Below are 15,030 nucleotides of genomic sequence, written 5' to 3' on the forward strand. Positions count from 1 at the left end.
AGGTTTCAGTTTACGATATAGTTATGATGAGGTTATGCTTCGGGTTAGGGTTAGTGTTACTCTTGTGGTAGGGTTAGGGTTACCGGTAAGGTTAGGGTTCTGGGTAGGGGTAGGGTTGGGTTTGGTACGAGTTTGTTTATGTGTAGGTGTAGGGTTAGAGTTTAGGGTTAATGTTAGTGTCAGTGGGTGGGTTAGGTTTAGGGTTAGAGTTAGGGTTAGGGTTAGTGTTAGAGTCAGTGGTAGGGTTAGGTTGAGTGTTAGTGTTAGCGTTCAGGTTAGGGTGAGAGTTAGGCTTTACTTTCAGTATCGGTTTAGGCTTCGGGTTAAAGTCGCTTTAGGATTCAGGTTAGGGTTAGGGTTAAGGTTAGGGTTGGGATTAGGGTTAGGGTTCGGGTTTGGGTTAGGGTTATTCTTAGGGTTCTGGTTAGGGTTAGGGTTCTGGTTAGGGTTAGGGTTCTGGTTAGGGTTAGGGTTTGGGTTAGGGTTAGGGTTCGAGTTAGGTTTAGGGTTCGGGTTCAGGTTAGGGTTTGGGTTCAGGATAGGGTAAGTGTTAGGGTTCAGATTTGGGTGAGGGTTCGGGTTAGGGTTAGGGTTTGGGTTCGGGTTAGGGTTTGGGTTTGGGTTAGGGTTGGGTTCGGGTTAGGTTTAGGGTTAGGGTTCGGGTTCAGGTTAGGGATCAGGTTCAGGTTAGGGTTAGGGTTCGGGTTCAATTTAGGCTTTGGGTTTGTGTTAGGGTTCAGGTTAGGGTTATGGTTCAGGTTCTGGTTCAGGTTAGTGTTTGGGTTCCGGTTATGATAAGGGTTAGGGTTCGGTTTTTGGTTAGGGATCGGGTTCGGCTTAGGGTTAGGGTTCGGATTAGGGTTCGGGTTATTGTTAGGGTAAGTTTTAGGGTTCGATTTCGGTTAGGGATCGGTTTCGGGTGAGGGTTAGGATTCAGGTTCATGTTAGGGTTCACGTTCGGGTTAGGGTTCGGGTTCGTATTCTGGTTTGAGTTAGGCTTCTGGTTAGAGGTTAGAGTTAGGGTTCGGGTTCAGCTTAAGTTTCGGGTTTAGGGTTTAGGGTTAGGGTTCAGGTTTTGCTTAGGGTTCACATTCGGGTTCGGGTTAGGGTTAGGGTTCGTATTTGGGTGAGAGTTCGGGTTCGGGTTAGGATTAGGCATCGGGTTCAGGTTCGGGTTAGGGTTCGGGTTAGTGTTCGGGTTCAGGTTAGGGTTCGGGTTAGGGATCGGATTCGGGTTAGGGTTAGGGTTGGGTTCAGATTAGGGTTCGGGTTCGGGTTAGGGTTCTGTTTAGGGTTAGGGTTCGGGTTCAAGTTAGTGTTCGGGTTCCAGTTAGTGTAAGGGTTAGGGTTCGGATTTGGGTTAGGAATCGGGTTCGGGTTAGGGTGAGGGTTCGGGTTAGGGTTAGGGTTCAGGTTCGTGTTCGGGTTTAGGGTTTACCGTTAGGGTTCGGTTTTGGTTTCATGTTAGGGTTCGGATTCGGGTTAGGGTTAGGGTTAGGGTTCGGGTTCGGGTTCGGGTTCGGTTTTGGGTTTGGGTTTGGCTTAGGGTTAGGGTTCGGTTATGGGTTAGGGGTCAGGTTCAGGTTCAGGATCGGGTTCGGCTTCAGGTTAGGGTTAGGGTTAAGGTGAGGGTTCGGATTTGGGTTCGGGTTAGGGTGAGTGTGAGGGTTCAGGTTCGGGTTGCGATTAGCGTTAGGGTTAGAGTTTGGCTGAGGGTGAGGGTTAGGGTGAGGGTTCGGGTTTGGGTGAGGGTTAGGGTTAGGTTCAGGGTGAATGTTAGGGTTAGGTTTAGGGTTAGAGGGTTAGGGCTAGGGTTAGGGTTAAGGTTAGGGTTAGGGGTTAGGGGTTAGGGTTAGGGTTAGGGTTAGGGCTAGGGCTAGGGCCAAGTTTATGGTTAGGGTTAGGGCCATCTCTAGATCTAGGGTTGGGGTTAGGCCTAGGGCTAGAGTTAGTGTTAGGATAAGGTTTATGTTTAGGGTTAGTCCTAAAGGTAGGGTTAGGTTTATTTTTAGTGTTAGGTTTAGAGTTAGAGGTAAGTTTAGGTTAGGGGTTGGGCTAGAGCCTGAGAGAAGGTTGTACATTGCAAAGAGGGAAAAGGTAATTTGCAAGATGATCCTATATAGATACAAGGAAGAGTTTTTGTCCACATTGACTTTCATTCTACGAATGTTATAAATACTCTCCCCTAGCTGCTAAGAAACTGTAAAACCTCTCATACGAAGATGTAACCTACGGATATTGGCAAACTGTGTTACTCAGTTGTGTTCGTCATGATATGCTACTCAGACCACGAATGCAGATTGAACTGCAGTAATTAAGACTCATCTCAAGATGATCCTAAACAGGAGTTTCTCTGAACATTCAACTTTCATTGAATGGATGGTAGTGATAATCTGCACCACCTGTAGTGATAGTTGGAAAGCTGTCATAGGACGTTGTTCTTAACAGCTACTTTCAAACTTGGTTGAGCAGGGGTGATTTGTCTTTCCATTGGGAAGGGAGCCTCAGTGCAGGCAATGAGCGGCCAAGAGGAAAAGGCACTTTAACATATCTTAAAATGTTAACCTTAAGAGTTTCTTACCACAGAGTAGGTTCATGTAATGGATGTTAGAGAAATACTTGCCCCACTGCAGTGGAAAGTTTAAAAGCTCTCAGAGGCAGATCCTCCTGTAAAGTACTTGGAAGCAGAGGTCAGCAAGAACTTTCTTGCTTTTCATGGGAAAGAATTCCTGATTGAATGTCGTTAACTGCAATGTTGGTAAAGGCAATTATCAGGATAGTTGTATACAAATAGAAGCAAGAAATTTTATACATACTGGACTTTCGTTTTATGGATGTTGTAGATATACTCTCCCATTTGTACTGAAATTTTAAATCCTTTCATATGACGATATTACTAACAGATGTTGGCAAGCTGTGTTCAGAAATATTGGTCATCATGATATGCTAGTGAGACCCTGAATGCAGATTGGACTGCAGTGTATTTAAAACCACTTAAGAAGATGATCATAAACACTTACAAGAGGAGGTTTTCTTCACGGTGTACTTTCATTGAATGGATGTGATACAGCTTCTTTCCGAGCTGTGGTGAAAATTCGAAACTCTCATAGGCAGGTGTTCCTAACAGCTACTGGCAAAGTAGGTTTAGTAGAGATGTTTTCTTTTATATCAGGAAGGAAGCCTGAGTGCATGCAATCAACTACCAAGATGAAATGGCACTTTACAATATGATCCTAAAAGCTAAAAGGAAGAACTTCCTCCATAGAGAACTTACATGGAATGGATGTTATATATATTCTCTTGCAGCTGCAGTGCAAGTTTATAAGCTCTCAAAGGATGATCCTTCTTAAAGCTCCCTGCCAGCTAAGTTTAGCAAGTACTTTCTTGCATTACATATGAGAGAGAGCCAGAGTGACAGTAGTTAACTACAATTGGAAAAGTCAATTTGCAGGAGGATCCTATACATACACCATCCAGAGATTTTCTCCACACTTGACTTTGATTTTATGAATGCTACAGATACTCTCTTGCAGCTGTTGTGACAAGTTTAAAAGCCCTCCCAGGAAGAGCTGACTTACAGCTACAGAACTGTTGAGTTCAGAACGCATGTTCTTTTATTATATTTGAGGGAATGGCTGCAGACCATGAAGATCAATGATTGAAAAGTTCGCTCATCAAGATGATCCTCCACAACAAAAATGAGTTTTTTTTCCACCATGTAGTTTATTTCAATGGATATTATATTTTCTCCCAACAATAGTGAAAAGGTTAAAAGCTCTCATGGGAAGATCTTACTTACAGCTAATGGCAACCTTTGCTCAGTAAGAACATTCTATCATTTAATGTGAGAGAGAGCCTGAGTAAATGTTGTGAGCTGCAATGTTTGAAAAAGTACTTATCAGTGCAGATGCTAAACAGGTACAATCAAGAGTTTTTCTCCACACTGCGCTTTTCATAAATGGATATTATAGATAGTCTCTTCCTTGCGTAGTGAAAAGTTTAAGCCCTCTCATAAGAAGATGCTCCCTAACAGCTACTGGCAAACCGAGTTCAACGGGAACATTCTTCTGTTCCATATAAGAGAAAGCCTGAATGAAAGATGTGGACTGCAACCTTTGAAAAGGGACTTTTCTAGACGATCATAAACAGATTTAAAAAGGGAGTTTTTCTTCACACTGTCTTTCATTGAATGGATGTTACAGATAATCTGCAGCAGTTGTAGTGAAAAGTATAAAAGGTCTCATTAGAGTATGTTCCCTAGAGCTACTGACAAGCTGAGTTCAGCAGAAGTGCTTTTTCAATACAATGGATGAAAACCTGAGTGTAGACTCTTAACTGCTTATGTGTGATATCAGTCATGTGTCCTTTGTGAGATTACTCATATATTTATGTGTGACATCACTCCCATTGTTATGAATGACATCACATCAATAGTGTGATGTCACTCCCAATGCTATCTGTGACATCAGTGACATGTAACTCGTGACATCACTCCCATTGTGTGCATGTGATATAACACCCTTTGTTATACGTGATGTGACACACTTGACTATGGGAGACATCACACCCCTTGGGTGTGTGTGACAACATCCTCAATGTGTGTCATATCTCATCAATTGTGAGTAACATCAACCTTAATTGTCATATGATATAAAACCATTTTTATGTGTGGTGTCACTCCCAGTATTATGTATGACATCACACCAATTGAATGTGACATCACTCTGATAGTGTGTTTGACATCACCCCAACAGTGTGTGACATCGCTCACGTTTTGTGTGTGACATCACTCCAATCATTATGTGTGACATCACACCCATTTTGGGACATCACACACTTTGAGCAGGATAAAACTAGGTTAGCCTGTCACATCTCTCAAATTGTGTGATATCACTCCCATTGTATGACAGTAGTCATAGTGTTAACTTTGATGTGACATCCAAAGTTTTGTATGAAATCACATCCAGGTGTCTGTGAAGTCTATCATATTTTAATCTGACTTATATCTCTATTGTGTGTTTTGTGTAACTCTCACTGTTATCTGTGAATTCACACTCACTTTCCTTAGAGACACCACTCCCAATGTCCATGACATCACCAGATTGGTGTGTGCCTTCACACACATTCTGTGTCTGACATCACTCAATGTCTGTGTGACATCACACCAATGGTGTATGTGAGATAGTGCTCACATTTGTGTGTGAAAACACACCCATTGATATGCATGACACCATTCACATTTTTTGTGACATAACTCACATTTTATGTATGACACCACACCTATTGTGTGTGACAACATTCACATATGTTGACATCACACCGATTGTGTGACATCATTCGAATTTACCATACGAATTGACTATTGTTAAGTGTCATGTCAGTCCCAATATTCTGTGTGATGTCACATTAATTCTCAAGGACATCACTCTGCTAGTGTTGTGACATCACTCCCGTGGTGTTTCTGTGACTTTACTCATATATTTGGAGTGACATCTCTCTGTTATTTGAAATAACATGTCTTTTGTGTTTATGACATCACACTAATAGTGTGACATCACTGATGTGTGAGACATCCGTCACAAGCCCTTTGATATATTACTCACATGTTTCTGTGTGACATCACTCACACTATGTGTGACATCATATGAATTGTGTGACAACAGTCCCATTGCTATGTGTGACATTGTTGTGTCCCTTTTGACATAACTCACATTTCATAGTGTGACATCACTCCTATTGTGTACATGTTAAATACCCCTCCCATCATTATGCATGACGTGACATACATGGTTATGAGTGACATCACACCACTTGTGTGTGTGACAACATCCTCATCATGTGTCACATCACATCAATTGTGTGTGACTTCAACCTTAATTCACATATGATATCCCAACTGTTATTATGTTGATGTCACTCTCAGTATTATGTATGACGTCACACCAATTGAGTGTGGCATCACTCTGATAGTGTGTGTGACATCACTCCAAAGTTGTGGTTGTGACATCATTCACATTTTGTATGCCACATCACTGCAATCATTATGTGTGACATCACACCCTTTTTTGGACATCATACACTTTGATTGTGATAACACTAGTATAGCCAGTCACATCTCTCAAATTGTGTGATATCACTCCCATTGTGTGTAACGGCAGTCACGTTATTCACTGTGATGTGACATCTGATCTTATGTTCGAAATAACACCCAGGTTTCTGTGAAATCTGTCACATTTTACTCTGACAAATCCCACGTGTGTGTATTGTGTAACTCTCATTATGTGTGAATTCACACTCATTTTCATGAGAGACACCACCCCCATTGTCTGTGACTTCACCAGGTTGGTGCGTGCCTTCACACACATTGTGTGTATGACATCACTCAATGTGTGTGTGACATCACACCAATGGTGTATGTGTGACAAGGCTCACATACCATTCATTTTTTGTGACATAATTCACATTTTTATGTATGACAACACACTTATTGTTTGTGACAACATTCACATATGTTGAAATCAAACCAATTGTGTGCGGGTTAGGGTTAGTGTTAGTGTTAGGTTTATGGTTTTGGTTAGGGTTAAGGTAGGGATAGGGCCAGGGTTAGAGTTAGTGCTAGGGCTAGGGCTAAGGCTAGGGTTAGGGTTAGGGTTAGGGTTAGGGTTATGGCTAGGTATAGGTTTAGAGTTAGGGCTAGGAATAGGCTTGTGGCTAGGGTTAGGTCTAGGGCTAGGTTTAGGATTAGGACTAAGGCTAGGACAAGGGCTAGGTTTAGGCTTATTGCCAGGGTTAAGGTTAGGGCTAGGGTTTGGGTTAGGGCTAGAGTTAGGGTTAGGGTTAGGGCTAGGGTTAGGGTTACATTAGGGCTGGGATTAGGGTTATGGTTACTGCTAGTGCTAGGCTTAGGGCTAAGTTTCGTTAGGGTTTGTGATCCAGTTCGGCTTAGGGTTATGGCTGGGATTCTGGCTATGGCTAGGTTTAGTCTTAGGTTTAGTGCTAGCTTACGGCTAGGGCTAGGGCTAGGATTAGGTTTAGGGCTACGGCTAATGTTAGCTCTTGAGTTAGTGTTAGGGCTAGTTTAGGGCTAGTGTTAGATCTACAGCTAAGGCTAGGCCTAGTGTTATGGCCAGGGTTAGCCTTAGGGTTATGGTTAGGGCTAGGTTTAGGACTAGCTCTAGGGCTAGGGTTAGGGCTAGGCTTAGTCTTAGGGTTAGGGTTAGTGTTAGTCCTAGTTTTGGGGTCAAGGTTAGGGTTCGGGTTAGTGTTCAGTTTCGGGATTGTGTTTGGGTAAGGGTTCAGGTTCGTGTTCGGGTTCTAGTTCAGTTAGGTTTGGGGTGAGTGTCAGTTTTAATGTTTAGTTAGAGTTAAGTTTAAGATTAGGATTTGGTCTGCACTACAGTTAGGATGAGGTTACAGATTAAGTTTTGCATTAGGGTTAGTTTTATGGTTATGTTAGTTATAGTGCTAGGGCAAGGTTTAGGGTTAGGTTTATGGATAGGATTTGGGTTAGGTTTAGGATTAATACTCCCTTTAGGGTTAGGGTTACACGTAGTGGTAGGTGCTGTCTTTGGGCTACGGTTCGGGTTAGTGTTGGTGTTATGGCTAGGGCTAGATTGAGCATTAGGTTTAGTGTTAGGGTTCGGGTTAGGGCTAGGGTTAGTGTTAGAGTTAGGTCTAGGTCTAGCGTTATGGTTAGGGTGATGGCTAGGTTTGGGCTATTGGTTGGGAATGAGAGAGATAGGTTTAGGGTCATGGTTAGGGTTAAAATTAGCATTAGTATTGTGGCTATGGTTAGGGATATGGTTAGTGTTAAAGGTTAGGTATAGGTCCGTGGTGAGGGTTAGGGTTTGGGCTAGGGTAAGGGTCTGGTCTAGGGCTGGGCTGGGGTTAGGTCTAGGGCAAGTGTTAAGATTAACGTTACGCTTAAGGTTAGGGTTTGGCATAGGGCTAGGCTTAGGCTTAGGGTTGTTTTAAGCTTAGGTTTGGGGTATGGGTAGCAGTTTTGGTTGGGGTTGGGGTTAGGGTTACTGTTAGGGCTTGGGGTTGGGTTAGGAACAGAGTTCTGGTTAGTCTTAGGGCTAGGCTTAGGGCTAGGGCTAGGGTTAGGTTTAGGGTTATGCTTGGGGTAGGTTTAGTGTTTGGGTGAGGGTCAGGGGTATGGTTAGCGTTAGGATAAGGTTTTGGGAAAGGCTTAGGTTTAGGTCTAGGGTTAAAGCCAAGGTTAGGTTTAAGGGTAGTGTTCAGTTACGTTTATGACTATAGTTAGTGTTAGGGCTAGGGTTAGTGCTAGGATGCTGGTTAGGGGTAGGGCTGGGGCTGGCTTTAGGTTTATGGATATGGCTAGGATTAGGGTTAGTGTTAGGGTTACTGTTGGGTTAGTGTTAGAGGTAGGGGTATGGGTAGGGTCAGGGTTAGCTTTAGCGTTAGATGTAAGGTTAGGTTTATATTTAGGGTAAACATTAAGGTGACGGGTAGGAGTGGCGGTAGAGTTCGGAGTAAGATTAGAGTTGGGTTAGAGTTAGGGTTATGTTTGGGGAAGTGTTAGGGTTTGGGTTAGAGTTACTGTTATTGTTAACATTAAGGTTAGGCCTAGGGCTAGGTTAGGGCTATGGTTAGGGCTAGGGTTAGTGTTAGGGTTAGGGTTTGTGTTAGTGTTAGGGCTAGTGTTAGGCATAGGGTTAGGGTTAGCACCAGGGCTAGGGACAGGGCTAGGGTTACTGTTAGTTTTAGTGCTAGGTCTAGGGTTACTATTAGAGTTAGAGTATGGGTTAGGGCTAAGCTTAGGTTTAGGGTGAGGCTTAGGTTTAGGGCTAGGTTTACGTCTGTGGTTAGGGTTAGGGTTAGGACTAGGCCTTGCGTTGGAGTTAGGGTTAGGGCTATGATTAGGTCATGGTAGACATTAAGGTTAGGGTTAATGTTTGTTAGGGTTAGGGTTAGGTTTGGAGTTAGGGTCAGGTCTATGGCTAGGGTAGAAGTTAGGCCTATGGCTAAGGTTATGGTTAGATTTATGGTTATGGTTACGGTTATGGTTAGTGGTAGGTCTCAGGTTAGGCTCAGATCTCAGTCTAGGGTTTGTGTTAGCCCTAGGTCTATGGCTAGGTTTAGGGTCAGTGTTAGGTTTAGGGTTAGTGATAGAGCTAGGTTTATGTTTATGTTTAGGGGTAGGGTTAGAGTTATAGCTAGGGTTAGGGTAGGGTTAGAGTTACAGTTAGGGCTAGGGTTAGGGTTAGGTCTATGGTTATGGTTGTGTTAAGTTTAGAGTTAGTGCTAGAGTTATGCGTATGGCTAATGTTAGGGCTAGAGTTAGTGCTATAATTAGGGTTAGGGCTAGGGCTGGTCCATGGTTTAGAGTTAGGGCTAGCGTTAGGATTAGAGTAGGGTTAGGGTTAGTTTTGGGCTAGGGCTAGGGCTAGAGCTAGAGCTAGGGCTATCGTTAGGGTTACGACTAAGTTAGGGATAGTGTTAGGGCTAGGGCTATGCTTAGGATTAAGGCTAGGGTTAGGATTAGTGTTATGGTTATGGTTAGGGATTGTTTAGGTTTTCGGTTAAGGGTAGGGGTAGGGGTTGGGGTAGGGTTAGGGTAAGGTTTAGGTTAGGGTTAGGGCTAGTGATAGTGGTAGGAGTTGGGTTTGGGTTAGGGTTAGTGGAGTAGTAGGTTTAGGGGTAGCGTGAGGGTTGGGTTAGCTTTAGAGTTACGGCGAGCATTAGGGCCGGTGGTAGCGTGAAAGTTAGCATTAGGGCTACAGTTAGGGTTAAGGCTAGGTTTATTCTGAGGGCTTGGGTTACGCCTAGCACTAGGTGTAGGGTTAAGAGTAGGGCTAGGCGGTGGCGCAAGCGGTTAAGTGCGCGCGCTCCGCTGCGGCGGCCCGGGGTTCGCTGGTTCGGACCCCGGGCGCGCACCGACGCACTGCTTGGTAAGCCATGCTGTGGCGGCGTCCCATGTAAAGTGGAGGAAGATGGGCACCGATGCTAGCCCAGGGCCGTCTTCCTCAGCAAAAAAAGAGGAGGATTGGCGGATGTTAGCTCAGGGCTGATCTCCTCACAAAAAAAAAAAAAAAAAAAAAAAAAAAAAGAGTAGGGCTAGGGTTAGGGTTATGGTTGACATTATGGGTAGGGAAAGTTTTAGGGCTACAGCTAAGGTTAGTGATAGGTTAGGGTTATGTGTAGGGTTAAGGTTTTTGTTAGGTATAGGTTTAGGGTTAATGTTGGGTTTAGGGCTAGGGTCATGGTTAGGAGTAGGGTTAGGACTAGGATTAGAGTTAGGGTTTGGACATGGGCTAGTGTTGGCATTAGGGTTAGGGTTAGGATTAGGTCAGTGTTAACATTAGATTTAGGGTTAGTGTTGAGTTACGGTTAGGGTTAGCGTTAGGGTCATCTCTAGGGCTGGGTTGGTGTTAGGCCTAGGGCTAGAGTTACAGTTAAGATAAGGTTTAGGTTTAGGGTTAGTCCTAGAGGTAGGTTAGGTTTATTTTTAGCGTTAGGGTTAGGGTTAGAGGTAAGTTTAGGTTAGGTGTAGGGCTAGAGCAATGGTTATGGCTAGGTTTTTGTTAGGGATAGAGTTACGGTTAGTGTTAGGGATCAAACTAGGTTTAGGGTTGTGGCTCAGACTAGGGTAAGGGTTAGAGTCAGGGTTAGCGTAGAGCTGAGTTAGAGTTAGGGTTAATGTTAGGCTTATGGGAATGTGTAGGGTTGGGGTTAGGGATGTTTTAGGGTTAGGTTTAGGCGTAGATTTAGGGTTAGGGTTAGTGATAGGGCTAGTGTTAAGGTTACTGTCAGAGCCAGGGCTATGGACAGGGTTAGAGTTAGCGTTAGTGCTAGGACTAGGTCTAGATTTATGATTATGGTTAGTGTTAGAGCTAGAGCTAGGGTTAGTGTTAGGGTTAGAGTTAGGGCTAGGGCTAAGGCTAGGGTTAAGTTTAGGGTCAGATCTAGGGCTAGGATTTGTGTTGGGTTAGGGCTAGCATTGAGGGTTAGGGTTAGGGATATGGTTAGGGTTAGAGACAGGTGTAGGGGTAGGGGTTGGCTTAGTGTAGTGTTAGAGTTTGGGTTAGGGTTAAGACTAGTATTAGAGATAGGATTAGGTTTAGAGTTAGGGCTAGGGCTAGGGATAGATTTAGGGCTAGTGTTAGGGTTAGTGTTAGGTCTAGCGCTAGCGTTAGGGTAGGGCTAGGGATTATGGTTGGTTAAGGGTTTGGCTTAGGGTTAGGTGTAGTGTAGGGTCACGGGTAGGGTTAGGTTTAGGGTTAAGGGTAGGGTTAGGGTTAGAGGTATGGGGATGGGTTTTTAGTGTTATGGTTAGGTTCCGGGTTAGCATTAGTGTTTGTGCTAAGTTTAGGTGTAGTGTTAATGTTAGGGTTAAGGTTAGGGCCAGGGCTAGGGTTAGGGCTAGGTCTAGGTTTAGGGCTAAGGCTCGGCCTGGGTTTAGGGTTAAGGTTATTACTATGGTTAATTTCTTGTGTAGGGCTGGATTAGTGTTAGGTCTACGGCAATGGTTAGCATTAGGTTACAGTTGGGATTAGTGCTAGGCTTAGTGTTATGGCTAGGGTTATGGTTACTCTGAGTGATAGTTCTAGGGTTAGTGTTAGGTCTATGGCTAGCATTAGTATTAAGGCTAGGGCTAGAGTTATTGTTGAGGTTGGATTGGGGTTGGGTTAGGGTGAGAATTAGAGCTCGGGGTAGCGTTGGAGTAAGTGTTAGTGCAATGGTTAGGGTAGGACCATGGTTAGTGCTAGGTTTAGTGTTAGGTTTGGGGCTAGGGTTAGTGCTAGGTCAGGGTTAGGGCTAGGGCTGGTGTTGGTTTTATGTTTAAGGCTATGGATAGGATTAAGTCTAGGGGTACAGATGGATTAGAATTAGCGTTAGGGGTAGGGTTGGGGTAGAGCTGTGTTAGAGTAAGCATTAGGTTTAGGAGTAAGGGTAGTGGTGGGGTTAGGGGTCGGTTTGGATTAGGGTTAGGTTTAGAGTTAGTGGTAGGTGTAGGTGCATGACTTGGATTAGTGTTAGGGTAAGGTTTAGGGTTAAGGTTTGGTTTGGGACATGGTTAATGTTAGTTTTATGGTTAGCAGTAGGATCAGGGTTATTCTTGCGTTAGGGTTAGGTTTAAGCTTAGGGATGGGGTAGGATTTGGATTAGGCTTAGGGGAGGATTAGGTGTATGGGTAGAGTTAGGCTTAGAGTTAGGGCTTGTGTTAGTGCTAGGACTGGGGTTGTGGTTAGTGTTAGAGTTGGATTATGGTTAAGTTTAGCAGAGCGGTACGTGTAGAGATAGTGTTAGGGTTAGTGTTAGGGATAAGGTTAGGGCTAGGGCTAGAGTTAGGGTTACGGGTAGGGCTAGCGTTAGGATTATGGCTAGTGCTAGGAATAGTGTTAGTGTTAGGGATGGAGTTGGGGTTAAGTTTGGGTTTGTGTTAGGGTTAGTTTTATCGTTAGTGGTAGCATTGGGATTAGGGTTGCATTCGAGTTTGGCTTAAGGTTACGAAGGGCATAGGGTTTGAGTTAAGGTTATGGTTAGGGGAGGAGTAGGTGTAGGGATAGATTTAGGGTTAGTGTTAGGGTTAAAGTCAGTGGTAGTTGTAGGGATTGGGTTAGGGTTAGTTTTTGGGTTAGGGTTAGATTTAGGTTTACGGCTGGTGTTAGTGTTGGCATTAGGGTGTAGAGTTACGGTTAGAGTTAAGTATAAGTTTATGGTTAGGGTCTGGTCTGGGGTACAATTAGGGTTAGGTTTTGGGTTTGTCTTAGGTTTAGGGTTAGGGTTAGGCTGGGTCTAGGGCTGGTTTTAGGGTTAGTGCTAGCATTAGGGTTAGTGCTAGAGTTAGAGCAAGTCTTTGGGTTAGTGTTAGGGCTTGGATTAGTGTTGGGGTTAGGGTTGTGGTTGGGTTAGATTAAGGGTTAATATTAGGGTTCAGGGTAGTGCTAGGGGTAGGCGTACTGTTAGGGGTAGTGTTAGAGTTAGGGCTAGGGTTAGACTTAGGGGTAGATGTTGGCTAAGATTTAGGGTTATGGTTACAGTTAGGCATAGGGTTAGGGTTACGTGTAGAGGAAGGTTTAAGTTTATGATTATGCTTAAGAATAGTGTTTGTGTTATCACTAGAGATTGGGTTATGGTTAGGCTTAAGTTTAGGCTTAGGGTTATGGTTAGGGTTGGGTTTAGTGTTGGATTAGGTTTAGGGTCCTTGTTACCTTAAGTCTTAGGGTCTGGGTAAAGGTTGTTTTAGGGATAGGGGTAGAGTTATGGTTAAGGTTAGGGTAGTGATACGGTTAGCTTTGGGAATCGTGTTAAGGGTTAGCATTAGGACCAGGGCTAGAGTTAGGGCTAGGGTTAAGTTCATGGCTAGGGCTTGGTCTAGGGCCAGGTTTAGGGCTTGGGCTAGGGTTAGGTTCAGTTCTACTGCTAGGGTTAGTGTCAGATCTAGGACTAGGCATAGGGCTGTGTTTAGTGTTAGTGTTCTGGGTTGGGCTAAGTGTTAGGCCCAGTTTTAGGGTTAGGATTACAGTTAGGGTTAGATCTAGTGCTGGGACTCGTGTTAGGATTATGGCTAACATTAGGGTTAGTGTTAATGTTAAAGATAGTGCTAGGGGTCAGGTGAAGACAAGGATTAGGGTTAGGGTTGGGGCTGGGTTTAGTGCTAGGTTTGGTGTAAGGCTTGGGTCAAGGTTAGGGTTAGGGTTACAGTTAGGAGTAGATTTAGGTTTAGGGTAAGGACTGTGTTTAGGGTTAGGGTTAGTGCTAGGGTTAGGTTTAAAGTTAGGTTTATGGCTATGGCTGGGTTAGGGCTAGGTTCAGGGCTAGATTTAGTGTTAGTTTTAGGTTTATGGCTATGGTTAGGGTTAGGGCTAGGCCTTTATTTAGGGTTAGTAGCAGCGGTAGGGTTATGGCTCGGTTTAGGGTTACATATAAGGGTACGGTTACAGTTAAAGTTAGTTTTAAGGTTAGAGGTAAGCCTAGGGATAGGGTTGGGGTTGGAAGAGGGTTAGGGTTGTAGTTAGGTTTTGGATTAGGGTTAGGGTTAGTATAACGATTAAGGTTAGGGCTAGGAACAGGGCTAGGTTTAGGGTTATGACTATTGTCATGGTTAGTGTTAGATCTAGGGCTAGGGTTAGGATTAGAACTAGGGCTAGGATTAGTTTTAGGGCTAGGATTAGGGTTGGGTTATGCTTGGGGTTAGGGGTAGGTGTAGGGATAGGCGTTTGGTTAGGTTTAGGTTTAGGGGGGTGTAGGTGTAGGGATATTGTTAGGCTTAGGGTTGTGTTTGGGTTAGGGTTAAAGATAAGGTTAAGGCTAAGTGTAGGGTGAGAATCAAGGTTCAGGTTAGGGTTAAGGTTAGGGTTAGGTTTAGGGTTACGTTTGGTTTAGGTGTAGGGGTAGGTGTAGGGGAATGGGTAGTGTTGGGTTAGGTTTTGGGGTATGGGTAGTAGTAGGGGTAGATTTAGGATTAGTGTTTTGGTTAGGGGAGGTGTACGGGGAGGGGAACGGTTAGGGTTGGGGTTAGGGTTTGGGTTAGAGTTATGCCTAGGGCTAATGTTAGGGTTAGGTCTCTTGCTGACTTAGAGTTATGGTGAGTGTTAGGGGTAGGTTTAGCGTTAGAGTTATGGTTAGAGCTAGAGTTCAGGTTAGGGCAAGGGTTAGGGTTAGGGCTAATGTTAGGCCTAGATTTATGGATAGGGTTAGGACTAGGGTTAGGTTAGGTTAGTGTAAGGGTTTGGGTTAGGGGTGGATTTAGGGCTATGGTTAAGTTTAGTGCTACGTTTGAGTTACAGATAAGGTTAGTGTTTGGTTTAGGGCTCGGGTTACGGTTAGGGTTAGGCTTATGTCTAGGCTTAGAGTTAGGGTTAGGACTAGGGTTAGGGTTGGCTTTACAGCTATGGTTAAGGTTAGCCTTAATGTGAGTGCTAAGTTTAGGGATAGTGCTAGTGTTAGAGTTAGCATTAGGGCCAGGGCTATGGAAAGGGCTAGGATTATCATTAAGGCTAGGCCTAGGTCTATCGTTATGGTTAGGATTAGAGTTAGGGCTACAGCTAGGGTTAGGGTTAG

This window comes from Diceros bicornis, chromosome 40 (genome assembly GCF_020826845.1).
Source record: "Diceros bicornis minor isolate mBicDic1 chromosome 40, mDicBic1.mat.cur, whole genome shotgun sequence".
Classification (NCBI taxonomy): domain Eukaryota; kingdom Metazoa; phylum Chordata; class Mammalia; order Perissodactyla; family Rhinocerotidae; genus Diceros; species Diceros bicornis.